Genomic DNA, 18,641 nt, shown 5'->3' with positions numbered 1-18,641 from the left:
TCCTCTCTTTTCTTCTTGCTGAGACTGACCAGAGGTTTGTTGATCTTGTTTACTCTTTCAAAAAAACCAGCTTTTGGTTTTATTGATTCTTTTTCTTTTTTTAAAAAAATCTCTATTTTATTTATTTCCTTTCTGTTCTTTATTATTTCCTTCCTTCTGATGATTTTAGGTTTTGTTCTTCTTTTTCTAATTCTTTTAGGTGGTAGGTTATGTTTTTCAAATTTATTTAATCTATTTATTTTTATTTTTGTCTGCATTAGGTCTTCATTCCTGTGCACGGGCTTTCTCTAGTTGTGGTGAGTGGGGGCTACTCTTTGTTGCGGTGCGCGGGCTTCTCATTGCGGTGGCTTCTCTTGTTGCGGAGCACGGGCTCTAGGCACACTTGCTTCAGTAGTTGTGGCATGTGGGACCTGTAGTTGTGGCTCACAGGCTCTAGAGCGCAGGCTCAGTAGTTGTGGTGCACAGGCTTAGTTGCTCCGTCACTTAGGATCTCTGTTGCCTTACTGATTTTCTGTCTGGAATATCTGTCCATTGATGTCAGTGAGATGTTAAACTCTCCTCCTATTATTGTATTCCTGTTAATTTCTCCCTTTATGTCTGCTAGTATTTGTTTTATTTATTTAGTTGCTCCTATATTGGATACATATATGTTAACCAGTGTGATATCCTCTTCTTGTGTGATCCTGTTATCATTATATAGTGTCCTTTTTTATCTTTCTTGACGGCCTTTGTTTTCAAGTCTATTTTGTCTGATATGAGTATTGCTACACCCACTTTCTTGTCACTTCATTTGCATGAATTGTCTTTTTCCATCCCCTCACTTTCAATCTATGTGTGTCCTTTGCCCTAAAGTGGGTCTCTTAATACTGTAGACTCTTGTTTTATTATCCAGTGTGCCACTTTATGTCTTTTCATTGGAGCATTTAGTCCATTGACATTTAAGGTAATTATTGGTAGATATGTATTTATTGCCATTTTAAACCTTGTTTTCCAGTTGATTTTGTATTTCTTCTTTGTTCCTGTTTGTTTTTCCTTTTGTAGTTTGATGATTTTCTTTTTGTTTTTCCTTTTGTAGTTTGATGATTTTCTTTTTATTCTTGTTTTCTTTTTGATATACGTGAATCAATGGAATGTTTTTGATTTATTGTTACCATGTTTTTCAAGCATGTTAACCCCTTTATCTATTGCTTTAGACTGGTAGTCATATAGGCTGAAAGACATTCAAAAAAAAAAACTACTTTTTCTTACTCCCGTCCCCCACGTTTTATGATTTTGATGTCCTCTTTTACATCTTCATGTTTATCCTTTTGCTGTTCATTGTAGTTTTCATCACTTACACAAAATTTTTTTGATTTTTTAAAAATCTATGTACTGCCTTAATTTAAGTGATTTACTTTCCATTTGTAACTTTATCTTTTCTATAGATTCTTTCTTCTTTTCTATTTAGATAAGACCTTTCAATATTTCTTTTAGGATTGGTTTAGTATTGCTGTATTCCTTTAGTTTTTGCTTATTTGAGAAATTCTTCCTCTCCTTCTGTTCTAAATGATAATCTTGCTGAGTAGAGTGTACTAGGTTGCAGGGTTTTCCCTTTCAGGACTTTGAATATATCTTGCCACTCCCTTCTGGCCTGCAACATTTCTATAGAGAAATCAGCTGATGGCCTTATGGGGGTTCCCTTGTAACTAAATCTTTGTTTTCCTATTGCTGCTTTTAGAATCCTGTCTTTAACTTTCACCATTATAATTATAACATGTCTTGGTGTGGGTCTGCTTGGGTTCATCTTGTTTGGGACCCTCTGTGCTTCCTGCACCTGAATATGTTTCCTTCTTTAGTTCTGGGAAGTCTTTAGTCATAATTTCTTCAAATACATTTTTGATCCCTTTTGCTTTTTCTTCTCCTTCTGGGATCCCTGTGGCTTGCTTTTTATTATCCCATAGGTCTCGTATATTGCTTCATTTTTAAAATTTGTCTTTTTATCTGCTGTTCTGATTGGGTGATTTCCATTATTCTACCTTCCAGATCATGTATTCATTTTTCTGCATTATTTAGCTTGCTGTTTATTGCTTTTAGCTTGGATTTCATCTCAGCAAATGTGTTTTCTAATTTTAGTTGGCTTCTCTTTATGGTTTCTGGTTCCTTGTTACAGTGATCTGCATTTCTATTGATAGACTTTATAATTCCTTCAGTATTTTTATTACCTCCCTTTTGAATTTGGGATCTGGTAGACTGGAGAGGTCTGTTTCATTGTTTGTTCTTTCAGGGGATTTCTCTTTTTCTTTTAATTGGGAGTGGTTCTTCTCCTTCATTTTACTTATATTCCTCTGACTCTATGAATTTAGGAGAAACAGTTATCTACTGAGGTCTTGAAGGGCTGTTTTTGTGTGGCAGCATCCCTGTGTAGCCAGTGTGAGTCTAATATTTTTGGTGCTATGACTGTTTTTAGTATGGATGCCTGCCTTGTGTTTCCTCAGTGTGTGCTGACCATTATCCCCTTGAGAAGAGTGGGTGTGATTGGTGGTGTGGTGACCAGAGCCTGTGCTGGATGTTGAGTGGGGCCTCCTCTTTGCTCTGTGGTTGTCACAGCCCTCTCAGGGGCAGGGTCTGCTCCCCAGTTGTCAGAGTAGAAGCCCCCAGATCAGTTTCTGAGCTGTGGTATGAGGTAGGTGGGACTGGAGTGCTTCTGCTGGGAGAGGAGACACTGAGTATTCCTCTGCGGGAGCTGTCCACTGGGAAGTGCACTCTGTGGTGTCGCCTGTCACCCATGTACACTGTGTTGGCACTGCCCTTGGCCCTGCCTTGGCCTTGCAAATACAGGCAGTCATCTCAGATGTCCCTCAGGCACTTTGCTCACAAATCCGGCAGTGCAGATCTGCTGGCACGAATCTGCTAAAGCCAAGCACCAGGATCCAGAATAACTGCAAGAAGTTGCGCACCTGGACCTGCTGTGGGAGCTACAGGGTCAGCCCAGACCTCAGCCTCGCCTCTCTGTGCACAGGCCCACAAAGCTCACAGCTGCTCATGCCAGATCCGCCCAGCCAGGTAATCTGCTCAGATGTCCCGCAGGTGCTGAGCTCACAAAGGTGCTGGTTGCATAAATCCTCCAAAGCCACGGAGACATGGCTCAAACTTTAGCCCCGCTTCCAAAGTCCCTGGGGAATTGGCTCAGATTTCAGCCCTGCCTCTGTGTGTGGGCAGCTGTGGAGCTGCATTCACTGTGAGCACACTGAGAAAGAGGCTATGAAGGGAAGGGCAGAGCATGCATTGATATTGGGGTTTCAGTGGCACACCTGGGCTCTGTCCTGCTTCCCCCAGAGTTGTGGCCCAGGCCACACTCCAGCTCCTTTGGGCTGTCTTTGAGCAGCCGGCCCCAGTTCTCTCCCCAGGTCTTTCCACTGAAGCCCAAGTTTCAGCACTCAGCCTCTGCATGCACCAGCAGACACTCATCTTGGGCTGGCTTCAGTGAGGTGGTCTGGCCTCTCTTCTGCCTGCCACAAGCCTGCTGTACTGTCCTGAGCCTCTGAAGCTCCCTATCTGTCCAGGCTGATCTCCTAGCCGTTGAAGGGAGTTTCCAGGGTGAGGGAACCTTTTCTGTTCCACAGCTCCCTCCCAGGGGCACAGGTCCTATCCCAATTCCTTTTTTTCTCCCTTTCAGCCTATCCAGTTACCTGGTGATCTTTCTTGAAATTTTGGTCGTATGAGATCTTCTGCCAGCGTTCAGTAGGTAATCTGTGAGAATTGTTCCACATGTAGATATATTTTTGATGTATTTTTGGAAGGAGGTGAGCTCCACGTCCTTCTGTTCCACCATCTTGATTTCTGTCCTCTATACTACATTCTTTTATTAAATTTTAGTGATCATTTTAAAGATTATAACATGTATGTTGGTTGGTAATTTTACACTCTTCTTAGTAAAAATCATAGAACATTTCATTTATCAATCCATGGACGTTTATGTTATTGTTGCTCTGTATCTTATTTCTATCTATATTTTAACTTATACAAGGCATTGTTATTATTATTGCTTTAAACCATCAATATTGTGTTAGGTTGTGTTCTTTCAAAAGTAGACCTAGGACAAGAATTTGGTGATCCTTTATAGAGATCCCTTATAAGGGATCCCTTATAGAGATCACCTCTATAAGGGAGGTGATCTCAGGAAGGATGATAGGAAATAAGAAAAGGCAGAAAAGTTAATAAAGGATGCATCAATGAGTGCGTTACTGTGGTAGGCAATTGTGGCTCAATACTGTTCAATGAAGAAACCATGTAGATCACATCTCAGTCATTCCATGAATGATGGGGAATGACTGCTGGTGATTCAACAGCCCAGGATCTTTACTGTTGAGAGTTGCCTCTGGGGTGTTGACGCTCCCATACTTGCAGGTTGCACCTGCTTGTAGTTGAGTGAGCTTCCAAGGTGCTAGAGAAAACACTTAGGCAGAGAGGAAAAGAGAATAGGCACCTGGGAAGGGAAGCTATCGCATGTTTTAAATTCTCTTCCATTGCTTTTGCTATGGGGGAAATGGTTTAGAGAATCAACAGTGCCTGTGACAGAGCATCTGTTGTGTTACCCAGATACATTCATACCCCATATGTTGTTTTCCACTCTGTTATTGACACTCAAGGGTGGTAGCTGGCCATAATTTCTTAAAGATAAAATAAAGCAAACAGAAACCAAAACAACCCGCCCCCCAACCAAAAAACAACCCTTTTAATGGGAGTGTTAGTGCAATAAGCCACAGTACTCATTGTTGAAGCTGATCCCAAGGTGATGGACCCGTATGTCACCTCCATCCCTGACACCATGGACACTCTATTTATGAACCCATTGTGCTAGCCCTGGGGTGGCTAAGGACAAAATCTGGCTTACCTACCGGATGAGTTATCTTGGTCCTCAGGATCTTCAGTGTCTCCTCTGCTATAGATGTTCTCTGGTGGGCATGAATGTGAGGCAGAGATATGTACAGTTAGTCCCCACTTCCGTACGTCTGTCCGCGTGCCTCAGACATACTTGTCTCTCATCCTCTAAAGGTCTACAATCATGTATCCTTTTATTCCCTCTCTTTTGGAAAGGATATATTGGTTCTCTGAATGGGGGCATAAAAGGAAGCAAAACCTTGAATCTTTTGACTCTGAGGATAGCAGTAGTATCCAAAATTCCAAACAGAGATGTGGTATTGCTTTTGATATACTATATTGGATGTTGGGGACAGTATTAGGGTCTTCACTTGACCCTTTCCACTCTGATGGCTGTTACGCCACATGTCAGAAAATAATGTGAGAGTTCTAAAAGTTGCTAAACATACCCATTCTGATTATGCACTCAGGGACAGGGGAACTTGCCAGGAGTGGACCCATAGACTCTTTGAACCAATTACACTCAGTTTAATAGAGGAGTTCGTACGGCATTTTGTTTCCACTAGTGTATCAGTGTCTGCTATGACTCTATATCTAATAATTTTCAAAAGATCTGGAGATTTCCTGAAACATGGCTGTAGGTCCCTTTGGAGTATAATGTAATACACATTATATATAATTCTTTTGGCTTGTAGCTGAGTGAGCTTCCAAGTGGAGTCCTTTCTCAGGGCAATTTGACTTCCTTTCAGTTGACTGGCTCTGAATTAGTTTAGAACCAGAGATGGGTGAGGAACCAAGGAACAAATAAGTTGGTTGACTTTGGCCTTTGCTCACCAGCTCTTGATCTCTTATGTTTTCATAGGTCTAGAAACACTCTCATTGGCTGTGCATCTGTCTTGCCTCTGGGAACAGGATGGTCTTTTAGTCATTGCTATAGGTTCCAATGGTCAAGAGATCCTGCTTTTTACTCTGGTCTTCCTACCTATTACAGTAATTATATCCATGTTGCTTCTAATTATTGAATGCTGAAATCTGGCCTTTGTTATTCTGGAATCATGTCATACATATTGACATTAGAGAGTCCCATGGAAGTCCCATGGAAGCATACCCTACTCTTACTCTTGGCCCTCAGAAAACAGCCTCTCTGAGTTTACCAATGTAGCCTCAGTGAAGGGAAGGTCCTTTAGTCCCTCCTGGGAATACGGTCAACCGGTAAATTCTTTGGTCTCATATAATTCATCTACTGTAATCTTTCTACTTCTTTGAAGTTCCTAGCCCTTTCTTCAGTATTCTTCTATGGCAGACTGGCACAGTGGGTCTAAAACTTTGACTATGAACAAGATCAGTTTAAAAAATTCTGGTTAATAAATGTAAGCACTTTAAAATTAATTGAAAAGTTGTTGACAGTCATGTTCAGCTTCCTCACATACATGATAAATCTCTGTCTTGTAAAATAAAAGAGGCTCATGCTCACTGAAATGTGCTCAATAATCATTCAAAGACGTAAAATACATGATGGCATTTCTCCCTGTCTGCCTTTTTGTCTCATTTTTCCTCAATAAAGTCAAGTTTTTCTTTCTATCCCTTCATTCCCAGTCATTCTTGTCCTTAAAGAAACTTTTTTTTTTAAAAAAAATGAGAATTGAATGAGAATGAGAATGCAATCATCCTCTATTCCCTACTCAATAAAGCAAGAGATTTCTAGATGAAAATGATAGAGGCTGTTGACCCAGCAGATGAGATGTCAGTGAGGGTGATGCAGAGAAGTGGTGATAGCACAGATGCTCCTACCTCCTCAAGTTTTCTTAACTCCTGCCCACCCTGGGCAACATGGCTGAAAAGGTGGAACAAGCTGCAAGAAGCTATATGACTTCAAAAGCAACTATACCTTCTCTTTTCTTTCCAGTCTTGTGATATTTGCTTCTCTTTCTGTAGCATGGAAATGCACCAGTCAAGATCACCTGCTGTGGGGCTCCAGATACTACCCTCTGGATTCACCACCACATTTGTGTCAGGAATATGATTCTTTCAGACTGCTCTCAGCCAGCGACTGAGCATCGTCATGGTCCTAAGGCAGGATCATTCTGGCAAGAAGTGGGCCTCTTCCAATGGGCAACTTTGCCTAGGACTATACCATAGTACTGGACTCTTGCAGCCCCATTCTCCCTCCTTCTCTCTATCCTTTATTAGATGTCAGACCCAAATCATAGTTAGAATGCTCTCCTTGCCTTTTTTTGCTTCCTTCCCCAATACATGACCTGCAGATTGTATTAGTCATCTGCTGCATAACAAATTATTCCCAAACTTACTGTCTTACAGCAACACACATTATGCAACACACATTATCTCATAGTTACTGTGGGTCAAGAATATGAGTGTGGCTTAGCCAGGTCCTCTGCTTCAGGATCTCTCACATGACTGCAGTCAGGTGCCAGCCAATCCTGGAGTCTTATCTGAGGTTTGATTACAGAAAGGTCTGCGGGATTTAGTTTCTGTGGACTGTTCTGCTGAGGGCCTCAGTTTCCTGCTGACTGCTGCCTGGAAGCCTCCCCTAGTCCTTTGCCATATGCGAGTTCTCACCGTGATGGCTTGCTTCATCAAATCCAGCAAGAGAAAGAGAGAGAGAGAGACTTCTAGCAAGATGGAAGTCAAATATTTTGTAGCTTAATCCCAGAAATAACATCTTATTACCTTTCCAATTCTATTGGTGAACCACAAGTCACTTGGCCAGCTCACACTTAAGGCTTACACAGCACGAACACCAGGTGGTGGCAATCATTGTGGGCCATCTTAGAGGCTGCCTACCTTACACATCTCTAAAAACAAAATTTTAAAAATCAGCTCTACTTCCTAGGACATTTGATTCTAACTATGGGATAATCTCTCATCAAAAATGGAATTTTTTGTTGCTATTTTACAATATTGCTTCTGTTTTATGTTTTGGTTTTTTGGCCCTGAGGCATGTGGAATCTTAGCTCCCCGACCAGGGATCAAACCTGCACCCCCTGCATTGGAAGGTGAAGTCTTAACCAGTGGACCACCAGGGAAGTCCCTGTTGCTATTTTAATGTGTCTGGATAACAAGGATTTAAGATAGATTGTTTTGTGTAAGATATGACGTTTTGTTACATTCACTGGAATAACGTTTTCTTCCTCAGTAACTGCAAATTTTAGTAGACATTTCATTTCTAGGACTGGTAAGGAAGGATTATTTATGCATTATAAATTGATAGATTTTTGTTCCATAACTAACTGCAAATGGAGTGGAACTCAAACTGAAACCACTATAGGCAGCAATACTATTTCCTTGGTGTGGGTCAGCCTATAAGCATTGTCCATCTATCTTTCTATGAGTCAGATGATTTGTTTCACCTCAGTTGCTCAAACAATTGCATCAGAGCATTTCCTGCCATTGATAGCAAATTCTTCAAGATTGGTGCGTGGGAATATGGGTTGGTGGGGTTAAAGACAGTATAAAGGTGAAAATATACTATTACTTCATTTGTCATGACAAAGTACAATGTTATGAAACTAGCAACAAATTAGTTTGAATCCTCACAATACCAGATTAATAGGAAATCATTTTTGTTTGGGAGAAAATCCAGTGTTACAAGAGGCAGGTAGAAACCACAAAGTCTTATTTTAGATTTTATGAATAGGAAAACCGAGACATATAGCACCAAGTCATTTCTTTTCTCTTAATAAACATGTGAATAGTAGTATAGAGAGCAAGTTGCTCCCTGACCAATCAACTGTTCTTTCTATTATAATACATCTATTTTGGATTTTAGAATTACCTGAGGGAATTTGACAGGCTGGCCAGGTTTCAGATAAAAGTGACCAGTGTATCAGAGGAGCAAAGGCAAGAGCTGCAAAAGGGTAAGAGCTAAGTAAGAAAATCTAGGTATAGTTCCACAGGGAGATGGGATTTTTTTTTTTCAGTTTTGTCTGAAATAAGGAAAGAATGAAAAACTAAAATTGGGAAAAGATAAATTCAGACTGACTATCCAGTCCAAAGCAGGGGGTTGAGGATTATTAAAGGAAATAGTGCAAGTTCATTATATGAGACAATGAAAACCTAGACCAGCTCTGGGGTTCCAGAATGCACCCAGAGTAATCCTATCTGAGCTCCAGGGAGTAGCCTGACCTGGGTAGCGATTTCCAGCTTTACTTAGAATCTCTATTATTGCATTAGTTTTGTGGATTGGCTCCAGGCATAAAATAGTTTACAGTGGTGACTGTCTATTATTTCCTGTAGTTGAATCCATATTTTTGTGGGCTGCCTCGTGTCCAGGGCTGCTGAAATCTTCTACCTGCTTCATGGCTCTGGGGAATCTAATAGAGGTTTTCACGCGGCAGTTTGGACAGCTTGCAAAATAAAAAGCTTGCAATGGGGTATGTGGTGTTCATGCCAAGGATATTCATCACTCATTGTTACCTGTGGGTTCAGACTGATCCAGGAATGTCCTTGTTCGGAAACTCTTCCATGTGCCCAAAACTCTCATATAGAATACAGCCTTTTATTGTGAAGTGGCAGATTTAGTGCTAAAGTGATAGGGAAATAGCTCATAAGTTTGAATGAAAGTTTTGGTCAGCAGTGTATATGAATGATAGATAGGAGGTGGGATTACTTTCCTTCCATGAGGGTTTATGCAGCCAGTTTATTATTCTTATGCAAAAATTTCCCTTTTTTTTATTTTGGAGTTTGAACTCAAGCCTTAATTCCTTAAAGCTCTGTTTTCCTCTCCTCCATAGTAGAACAACTGGAAAGAATGGGTTATAGGTATACAAGCTACTGTTGGTCTTAGCCCTCAGGGTGGCTCAGGGCAGCTGGAGCCCCTGGGACAGTGACCTTGGGCTGGAGATGACTTGTTCATTTACCTCATGTTTGCCATACAACCATTGTCATGTAAGCATATTGCACCACATGCAAGTTTGAGAAACACTGCTCCTTCCTGTGTATAATTCTTCTAGATTCCTTTGATGCCCTGAAACATACAAAGAGAGGTCAAGGGTCATATATGTTATGCCTCCCTTTATTGACTATTTCTCACAGTCTGCTTTCTGCCATCAAAGATTTCCCTTGCATCTGTCCAGACATAAAAATATATACATGTCCACTTCTGAGTTCTGAACATTTCGAATGATAATAAGTCTCCAATTTGACTTTATTTCAAAAAGTCTTCTTTAGCCAAAATGACTTATATTCTTGTTTAGGATGTAGTAGGAAAATAAAATGTTAGATAGGAAATTTTGAGATCTAGCTAGACTTGTTGCTATTGGGTAAATCACCTAACCTCTCTGGGCCACATCTGTGGGAAAAAAAAAATCGATGATCTCCAATGTCCTTTTAAGAATTATGAATCTACGGAAATGATCATTTTTGTCATGCTACCATCTGGTGTTTACTGTTATTGTAAGTGATTCATGGTCATATAACATATGAAAACACTGTAAATATTAAAATAAATATTTTAATTGCAGACAATGTAAGTGTCCATATATTCAACACTTGAGTAGATACTTCATCTCCGGCACCGTGCTTGTGCTGGGGATGCACAGGTGACTAATTCATAGCCTTTGCCCCCCAAAAGTTCATCTTCTAGTGGTTAAAAAATCTGGGCTCTTTACCCATACCCTTCCTGGGCTGTCATCTGGGATTTACCGCTTACTGTTTGAGCTAAGCCAATTTGTTTAACCTTTTAACCTCTTTCTCTCTCAGTTTTTCATCTGTGAAGGTGCAGGTTTATAATAGAACATATCTAACATCTAAAAGGATTAAAGGAAACATCTATATAAAGCACTTGGACAAGTGCTTGGCTTTCGAAAGCACTCAGTAAACCTTAGCTTTATTATTCTCCATTGTGAAGCCCTTTCCTCAATGCAGTTTCACATCTAGCATCTCATCTGACCTAATTTCACTGCAAAATATTAAGTGGCTTTCACTAATAAAGGCCTAGAAAGGTTAAGTGGTTTGTCTAAGGAGAAGCAGCTGATGAAGTACAGATTCATTGTTCTTCCTCTTAGGCCACAGCAATCTCACAATAAAAGAGACTACAAATTATGGCTTGCTGATTCTTCTAGGCCTGGCTAAATCTTCGCTTTTCCTGGTCAAGTCTCAGTCTAGAGAGATGTTTTCATTCATTTCTCATAGCTGTCACTTACCGTCAGCTCTAGTGTAGCATCTTACTGGACTCATTCTGGCTGGGTTGTGAGCTCCTCAAGGTCAGGATTGTGGGTAGTTTTTTTTTTACTGTTTTTGTCATTTACTGTGCTCAGCTAGGTAGGGTTCAGTCCCAGTCGATCAGACTCCAACGGCTGTGATTTTAAGCACAGCTGAGTCTGTGATTGGTGAATAACAGAATAATGTCAGATTAAAGTGAAAGCCGGGTTACAATTTTCCTATGGCAAAAGGAGCCAGAACAGTGGAAGTAGAATGAGAACTTTCAGCAGGAAAGGATGTCCTTCAACTCAGCTTCTGCTGACTGGAGCCCTTTCCACTCTATTTCATGAAAGTTCAAAATGAGCTGTTGTACTGTGGGATCCCTCCTCAGAGAGGGGCACCTTCAGTTTTGCAGGACCCTGAGCTCCCAGCCAGTCGCAGTTCCCCATGTTCTCAGAGCTCCCCCGTTCTGTATCCTCACTCGATGTTTTTGTGCACTTTCAGCATCCCCTGAGGAAGGCGGCAGCCTACTGAGATCATAAGATATTTATGTTTATTATTAGTTATTTATTATTTCTGCGATTACCTCATAAGGTAACAATGTTTCCTTCTATTACTCCTCTGTTCACAAACTTGCATAGAATTTGCATGACGGGTTGCACTTTATTCTCCCACGAGCAATTTTGCGGGATATAAAGTTTGTCAGGAATGCATACAGGTGCTATGGAAGAAGAGCCTGTAAAGTCACTCTCAGTTTTCAATACAGTTCCATCTCTCTTATCTGAAGCCATTGGGGCCAGGTATATTTTGAGATTTGTACGTATTTCTAGATTTTCGAAAGGCTGTGTATCATCTGTATGTCACGTATAGCCAGCACGGTGTAATCAGACACATTGCAGTAAGTGGATAAATGATATAAATTATAAGTAGCGTTGTATTAGCTTAGTCACATCTTGCCATCAAATGAGTTCGGAAAAGCACTTTTGGTTTTCAGAGCCTTTTGGAACTGGCTGCCTAGACATCTCTTGGAGCCACTTCCTTTCTGCTGCTCTGACTCGACTGTCACATGGTGCCTTGTGAAGGCTGGCCTCTCAGAGAGGATGCAGGTCATGAGCTGCTAACCTTGGGCTTTCCACCAAGCGCATTTGGGTGATTTGACCACATGTTTCCACCAGAGGTGCACGCCTGTCTGAGTAAGGGAAAACTAGGACACTGCATCTAACTTTCTCTCCCTTTCCATCTATTCCTAGTGGCTCCTTTCTCCTACGTGCCCAGCAAAGACTCCTCTGTGTCCTATTGTCTTCCCGTGCTACCCTGTGACTTAAGATCTGAGTCCAGATGTGCTATAAGGGAGACAGCTGTTTGAGTAAAACAAACTAAACCTTAAAATTGACTTAGTCTGTTTGGCTGCTATGACAAAATACCACAGATTGGGTAGCTTATAAACAAACAACACTTATTTCTCACAGTTCTGGAGGCTGAACGTCCAAGAGCAAGGTGCAAGCGCTATAATCTCATATGGGGGAAGGGGCTAGGGAGCTCTGTAGGGTCCCTCTTTCAAGGGCACTAATTCCATTCACGAGGACCCAGCCTTCACAACCTAATCACCTCCACCACCAACCCAAACACCATCACCTTGGTGGTTGCTTTCCACACATGAACTCTGGGGGCAGGGGGACAAGCATTCAATGTATAACTTCTCTCTTTGAGGCTGAGTTTCACTTTCCCCAAGAACTGGAGATAATCAGGAATAAAATATTCAGTTCAATATTAAATATTCAGTTTAATATTAAAACTATTAAGCCGATTTTATTAGTGTGACAGTGTTTAAAAAGTGAATCACATGACTATATGTATATGTTTTATATATACATATACGTGTGTTTCCTGTATGTATATATACATATACAAACATATTTATGTTTTGGCATAGAATGTTTCTAGATTACATAGAAGTTCATGACAGAGCGGAGCCTTATATTTTAGCACCTTTTAGTGTAAGAGCCATTTTACTCATCAACCACTTAAAAACTTTTATGGGAATCCCAGTTTTAGGCATACTCTAGCTGCAAGAGTAGTAAACTGCAAATACCTTATTTAGTGGTAAGATAGTGTTCTCTATCTCCTCAGCCTGGTATCTCCTTTAATCTAATCTATTATTTAATGAATTCTAGAGTTAATGTGTTTTTGAAGTGGAGGGATTAGCTTAGGTATCTCATGCTCAGTACTTCAAAAATCAGTGCTGTCATCTCTCTCTCTCTCTCTCTCACACACACACACACACACACACACACACACACACACACACACAGGCAAACTAAAAGTGACCCACTCAGCCACTTTTTGGCAGGGTTGGTAGTTGAGTAGTTTATGATAGAGATGAAACATTGATTTAAAACATTGATTTAAATTTTGGAGAAGGGGATAGAAAGGTGCTGAGGGAGTGCCTATGCTGAAATAGAAAAGTTCGAGTAACATAGAACTTACAGGAACAAGTCCCTTCAGTACCTGTGGACTGTTTGTGTAAGGAGGAAGCAATGTCTACTCATCATCAGTGTGATTGCTTCAATAAACATATCTGTGAGTGGCAAGCTGAACTCACTGCCAACACTTGCAAGATGAAATATGTGGCCTGACAACCACAGGGAGAAGAACTATTTCGCCGAGTGTTCTCCTCTAGCCATAATAATATTACAGGGATCAGAGATTTTGAGCCCTGCTTCCTGTTAATATGAAGGGAGGATATGATGAGCCCTGACAAATATACCCACATGTTTTCAATATAGTATGTTTGAACCTTGGAATAGGGACATCCTAATAAATACTATTTCATAGTTTTAAGAATGAAAAGCAAGAATCTGAAAAAAGGAGAATGCTTAGATTTATTCATTTGCCGCTGTGCTCTGTGCTGATGGGGGATTTATATTTTTATTTTAAAACGTGTTGGAGACTATTGGGCTCTTGGCTTCAAAGCAAATCAAGATAAAGTAGGTCTATTTTCACTCTTTTAAAGAAAGGATTACTTAGTGAAGTCCATAGAATCTCATCATAAAGCACATTCCGTAGAAACTGGTACCAAAGCCTGGGCATCAGGTTTGGCATTCCATAGTATTTCTCTTATTTGTTAGAAGTTATTTCTTTTACACACATTTTAAGCATGCATTCGTACTAGTTTACATATAAACTAGTATAACTTTCCCTATACTAAGTCTTTGAATCTACTCTTTTCTTGATGGACACTTGGATTGCTTCCATATCTTGGCTATTGTAAGTGGTGCTGCTATGAACATTGTGGGGTGCATGTATTTTTCCCAATTCGTGTTCTCGTTTTTTCTGGATATATACCCAGGAGTGCAATTGCTGGGTCATATGTTAGTTCTATCAATATTTTTAGTTTTTTAAGGAACCTCCATCCTATTTTCCATAGTGGCTGTACCAGTTTACATTCCCACCAACATGGTATGAGGTTTCCCTTTTCTCCACATTCTCTCCAGCATTTATTTTTAGACTTTTTGATGATAGCCATTCTGACCGGTTTGAGGTGATACCTCATTGTGGTCTTGATTTACATTTCTCTAATAGTTAGTGATGTTGGGTGTCTTCATGTGCCGGTTAGCCAACTGTATGTCTTCTTTGGAAAAAATCTATTCAAGTCTTCTGCTCATTTTTTGATTGGATTGTTTGTTTTTTGGATACTGAGTTGTATGAGCTGTTTACATAGTTTGGATAGTAACACCTTGTCGGTCGCATCATTTGCAAATATTTTCTCCCATTCCATAGGTTTTCATTTTGTTCATGGTTTCCTTTGCTGTGCAAAAGCTTTTAAGTTTAGTTAGGCCCTATTTGTTTATTTTTCTAAGCAGGCAGTTTTTTTTTGCCTGGCTCAGGGCATGGTGGTTAAGAGAACAGGGCTGTAGAGGCAGAGTCCCTGTGTGGAAATTCCAGCACTACATTCAACAGCTACATGAGCCTGAGCAAGTTACTGAACCTCTCTGTGCTGCCATTCTTTATGTGTAAAGTCAGGATAATAATAGTGCTAACATAGTAGTATTTTTTAAGAGACTGGTGATATATGAGGATTAAATGAGTTAATCCATTTAAAACACTTAAAACTGTACCCTAAAGAGAAATATAATTTTGGTCAATTTGTAGAGAACAGAGTGTAGAGAATAACAAATGGAAGTAAGGAGATTGGTTCTAGGAAGGAGATGGTAGTGTTTGCAGTTGTATGATGTCAGTGGAGATATCTATATTAACAGCTAGTATTTCTTCTTAATAAGATGTGAATAAAAATGTAAAAAGCAACAGCACAACACCTGGTACAAGAGTAGACACTCAGTAATTACGTATGTTGAATGAGTAAATGAATGAATGAATTATGGTTATCTCAGGATATAAAGTCTATATTCAATATAATGGTGGCTTTGGCTTAATTTTGAATAATGAGCTGATAGATGAGAATGTTATGGTTGTTGAAGATTGACTCTGTCAATAGTGTAGGGCCCTTAAATACAGACTGAATCATTAGAGGGAAGTCCTAAGCCTAGAAAAGACTCAATTTTGTAGTTTCACCCTAAACTTGATTACAGAAAAAAACATTAAGGTAGTTGAACTATTGTCAGGGGAAACAGTGATTATTTGCAGCAATGGATAAAAGCCATCTTCCTTTTGCATTTTGCATTCTAAAACATGCTCTGTCTGAGAATCAAAACCTTTTAACCTAAGCTGACAAAATTGCCTTGGATCTGCACTGAATTTTTTAAATCAGTTTTTGGTTGGGATGATTCTTGAGGCTATTTATTGTGGAATATCCATCTGCCCATTAATACAAAAGAGTACAAAATGACAGACGACACTGTCCCATAGTGAGGGATGGATGACAAAAGGTTTGGAGGCTCCAGTTTAAATGTTTCTTTGGATTTTTCTGGAGGTTGCAAAGCTGTGCTGGAAATCTCATAAGAATAAATTTTCCTGTGATGTGTCTTTACTTTCTCCTGCCAACTGGATTGGAAATATCACAAATAAAAGTGTTTCTTGTGGTATTTTCACATATCTTATTCTAGTTCCAGGAAAAACAATATATGTGAAATACATAACTATAAAAGACTTCATCTGAAAAATGATCAATCTTCAGGGATGTTTAATTCATTTCAGGATTTAGGTAAAAGCCAGTGTCTTCCAGTCCTGTTAAATCTAAATTTACAGTTGGCTTCAGGTGGTTGCCCTTGGTTTGCCAAAAGATTACCGTAGCAAGGGTACCTCCTAGTTCATGAGATCTGGGTACTTGGTGAATTCTACAAAACTTGCATAAAGTGCTGTTTTGAAAAAAGTTTTAAGGCATTGATTCTCGTTAGGGATTTGAAGGGCAAAAACCTGGGAAAGGAAGTGAAAACATTAAATGTGATCAAATGCCTTAAAATGAGGTTTGAAAACTCGAATGGGATTTCCAGGAAACACTGAGAAATGGTGGTACTCTTTATCAGTGACTGGAGGGCAGTCTGGAGGAGAATGACAAGTCTTTTACAATTAGTTAGTAATGCTTAGTGGACTGGACAGCTGTTAAAATAATGTGCTTCCACCTTCTTTATCATTTAAAAATTATAGAGAGATAATTTCCTACATAATCTACTTTATCCCAGTTTTAAGTAAGACATTGAATCAAGGACTATGAATCCCCGTAGTACTAGAAAGAAAATATATTTTGCTATTAATACTCTTAGTTTGGGAAACAAGTAGAGACATTTAGCATAGGTCATTTGCACTTTCTACCCCTTCATCCCATGCCTATTAAGATGACTATACAAACAAATAACTATTGAATGTGCCAGACTGAAGCAGCATCAAATAGGACATCATTATTGGGGTTCCTAGTCATAGCCAAAAGAATGTTTTGCAATGTTTATAGTTTTCTTTTTTTTTTGCAATCACTTTTATTTCTTTCACTGACAGGAAAGTATTATCCTTTGTTCATGCTAGGGCCCAAGTATCATTATCCAGTTTAATAAAATATATATTTACATAGGTAAATTCCAACCAAATTAACAGCCTTGGAGCATAAAATGTGATAGGTGTGACCTATTTACACAAAGGCCACTTGTTCTTTCTTGGGGTTTTATGCTCTTTATCATGGGTAGTCAGGGAAAAGCTCATAGGCGAGCACTCAACACCAGGCAAAAGAAGAACTTTTGCATATGGGGGTATTGTGATCTTCTCAGGCAGTAGGGGCTAAATTGTCTCGGGGGTTGGTGAGGGAGGGGTGGCAAAAACAACATAAATGGGGAAATGAGTTGTACCCACGACAGGGAGAAGAAGGAAGTTGAACAATTTAAAGTCTTTCAAGATAAATTAATCACCATGGCATGAATGATAAAGACTGAACAGGTTATATTTTTAGTTAATATATGTGACCAATGGGAAAACATGCTGATGAAATTAACAGACTAGTAGTTTCTTTTCTGTGGTCATGATTTTTGAATAATTACTTTCACTATGCCTCCAAAATAAGTCCTGATCTGGGGATGCTGTTTAAACTGTTCCTTTGTCAGTGTATCACGAAGTTGCTGGAGAATGTATGCCCTCATTTTCCATCCCCTTTTATCCAGTTAGCTGCTTCCCTTCTCATTTAAGACTTCCTCAGAGAAGCCCACACTGTCTATCTCTGTACCACCCCCTCTCCAGCCCAACTAGGCCAGATTCTCCCTTTGTATCTTCTCACAGGTCCCTAAACATTTTTTTACATTGTTTCAGTTATATTTAAATATTTATTGGGGAGGTATTAAGATGGCGGAATAGAAAGTCATAGAACTCTCCTGTCCACACAAGTACATCAAGAATACGTCTACAGGGCTTCCCTGGTGGCGCAGTGGTTGAGAGTCAGCCTGCCGATGCAGGGGACACGGGTTCGTGCCCCGGTCTGGGAGGATCCCACATGCCGTGGAGCGGCTGGGCCCGCGAGCCATGGCCGCTGAGCCTGCGTGTCCGGAGCCTGTGCTCCGCAACGGGAGAGGCCACAACAGTGAGAGGCCCGCATACCGGGGAAAAAAAAAAAAAAAGAATACGTCTACAAATGGAACAATTCTCATAAATATTTATTTTGTGATTTTTTAATCTCTATCTTCATTAACTATCAGAATGAGAATGTTCGTCATTTTTGTCACAACTGTCCCCATTTCTTGGTTCAATCTTTGACACATATGGACCTAAAGGTTTCCATGTACAGGCATACCTTGTTTTATTGTCCTTTGCTTTACTGCGCTTTGTAGATCTGCATTTTCTTTTCTTCTCTTTTTAACAAATGGAAGGTTTGTGGCAACCCTGCCTTGAGCAAGTCTATCAGCCCAGTTTTTCCAACAGCAGTTGCTCACTTCATGTCTCTGTGTCACATTTTGGTAATTCTTGCAATATTTCAAACTTTTTCATTATCATTATATCTGTTATGGTGATCTTTGATCAGAGATATTTGATGTTACTTTATAATTGTTTTGGGCACCGCTAACCGTGCCCATATAAGATTGTGAACTTAATGGATAAATGTTGTGTGTGTTCTGACTGTTCCACCCACTAGCCATTTCCCCATCTCTGTCTCTCCTTGGGCCAATCTATTACGTGAGACACAACAG

Source organism: Orcinus orca, chromosome 4 (assembly GCF_937001465.1).
Source record: "Orcinus orca chromosome 4, mOrcOrc1.1, whole genome shotgun sequence".
In the NCBI taxonomy this organism is placed as follows: Eukaryota; Metazoa; Chordata; class Mammalia; order Artiodactyla; family Delphinidae; genus Orcinus; species Orcinus orca.
This window is presented reverse-complemented; position numbering follows the sequence as displayed.